The sequence below is a fragment of the Etheostoma spectabile genome, chromosome 6 (genome assembly GCF_008692095.1).
Source record: "Etheostoma spectabile isolate EspeVRDwgs_2016 chromosome 6, UIUC_Espe_1.0, whole genome shotgun sequence".
Lineage (NCBI taxonomy): Eukaryota > Metazoa > Chordata > Actinopteri > Perciformes > Percidae > Etheostoma > Etheostoma spectabile.
Window position 1 is genome coordinate 4613381 of NC_045738.1, and position 2605 is coordinate 4615985.

At 38.3% G+C, this 2605-nt stretch overlaps 1 pseudogene; it reads left to right on the forward strand.

Annotated features, from left to right (window-relative positions):
* The first annotated feature begins 627 nt into the window (after positions 1–627).
* The window catches only part of LOC116691699 (tumor necrosis factor receptor superfamily member 11B-like), an 8744-nt pseudogene continuing 6766 nt past the window's right edge, over positions 628–2605 (forward strand).

Genomic DNA, 2605 nt, shown 5'->3' on the forward strand with positions numbered 1-2605 from the left:
AAAATAGATAAGCGACAAGACTTTTGTCAGGGACTGTAGACTATGCATTTAGTGAGATGACAGAGTAACGTTTTACATTTCATTAACTTTCCTTCGCAGCATTTGTGGAAATGTCTTTTTTTAATCTGATATCTAAAAATTCAACCATTGATTTTTAAATTGTATGACATTGCAATGACATAGGTCTTAAAAGAAAACACAAAAAGGGGAATGATACAAAAATTATCACAGACCTTACACTGTGGAGATGATTTTTATTTAATTTTTTTACTCATCTATTTATTTGTACCTTTACTTGGCACTACTTACAGTATTAGAATTGGAACGAGGCAGTCTGAATACATTCCAGTAAATGAGAAGCTGGTTATGTGGAGAGGAAATACAGTTTCTTCTTAAAAACCAGAGAGATCCAGAAACAGCCTGCATAGGATGTAGCAAAATAGTTTGATGTTACTATGTAGATCACTCACAATGAAAAAACCCTTATGTAATAGTTCCTAAAACCTTTTAGCACCTTCGTTTAGGTGTCCAAAATTCAACTTAACTCTACATGTGGAAGTTGTGTGACCTTTAAAATAGTGAGATGATTTTAAACTCGTTATCAATTTTGCAAAACCACAAACACCCACACACATGTACAGTTCCTTATAAAAATGACACTTGTGCTACTGTCAAATCCTCTCCTACAGAAGTGGCGACATGCACATCATCAGCATGGTGAGTAATTCTGTATAACAATATTCTGTTATTACAACATTCAAGATTAAGATGATACAATCAGACACAACTGAGAGTGTCAGAAGACAGAGACAAATGATGACTTATATCATGTTTAATGGCAATAATATGGAAATTACTCAAATTATCACCACATTTAGAGGGTTTACATTCTCTTTTAAGGTTTTATGTACATTTTTAAGTGATCAAACTGTAAATTGACAGAGGATAAATACCTTATAATGAGAAAATAGGTGGAGAATCTATATGAGTTTGAGTATTAGATTTTTATTTGATTGAAAATTGCTTTCTAACGGATAGTGGACTTACATTGTATCACTCTAATCATGGACTTAGCAGATTGTCTTACAACTAATACAAGCACTGTCTATGTGCTTTTAACAGAGAGGCATGCCAAGTCAATACTACAGGTAGATTTAATCGTATACCTGGGGGATAGATTGTGAATTGAAGTAGCCTGCACTGACTGAACAACAGATGCTGTCAAATGTCTGCTGCATTACATTACATTACATTACATTACATGTCATTTAGCTGGTGCTGTTATCAAAAGCCTTGGAGCAACTAGTGTCTTGCTCAGGGACACATTAGTTGATGTTTGCAGTGGAATCAAACCCATTTCCATTGCACCATCACCACCCCTGCACGTCTATCGCATTGATCAAGCTCTAGCTAACTTTGAATAAAATATAAAATTGCTGCCACTTTATCCTTTTAAATTATTTCATTCCTACCTCATTCCTTGTTTGCATTTCTTTGCTGCAATTCACCCACAAAGGAGTTTGAAAGCACTAACTGAAAAAGTAGTAACAGAATCACGAACAATCCAAATATGACCCAAATATGTATCAGTAGAGTAGGGAAGATAAGGATAATGAGGCAATAACAAAAATACAACAAAATTATTAAATGTGTTGTATGTATACCATGACCTCTTCTTTTATTTCCAGTATCATTCAAATACCACTGTGATGTCCCTGTTTATTTTTTGGTTTGTTTTTCATCATTTTATTGTAATATTTGTAGTGGGCATTCTTCCAGGGAAAAATAATAGCAGTAGTTGTACGGCTGGCATAGTGCTGTATCTAAATTGCTGGCCTATCTATAAAGCTGTAGTAAAAGCACTTGTTGTAGCACGCCTAGTAATAAAAGACAATAGTAACCGTTATATTAAGACACAGAGGCCGCAGCCCCAGAACCTAACAGTAATCTTGGTCCTCTCCTCAGCTCGTTTTACCGGTGCTGGTCCTGCTCTCTGCTGTCCTCCGCGGTGTCACGGCCGTTCCCACCTTTGAGCACCGAGACCCGATCACCCGGAAAACCCTCATCTGTGACAAGTGTCCACCCGGCACGCACATGGCCGCGTACTGCACCGCCACCACGCGCACCGTGTGTGCCAACTGCAGCAGCCAGCACTACACCGAGTTGTGGAACTACCTTCCCAAGTGTCTGTACTGCCACAACTTCTGCACCGGGAACCAGGAGGTGGAGACGGAGTGCGGAGCGACCAGTAACAGGGTCTGTCGGTGCAAACAGGGCTTCTTCATGACCGCTGACTTCTGCATGAGACACTCGGAGTGCGGGCCCGGACACGGTGTTAAAACCAACGGTACTTTTCTTGTTTTCATCGATTTGCTTTTATCACAGTGTAATATGCTGAAATCTATTTTCTAACCTATTATATGTCTTAGGTCATTTCCGCAGTGCATCTGTATCATGAGGGAGCATCAATTAATAACACATCTATGTTCTTGTCTGGAGTTGAGTTGTGCGTGTGTGACTTGTCAGGTTCATTTTTTGTTTTGTTTAGAAAGGTTAAACTTGTTGTTTGTTATTGTCCTAGCTATGTGGTATTTTTTTTTTTTTT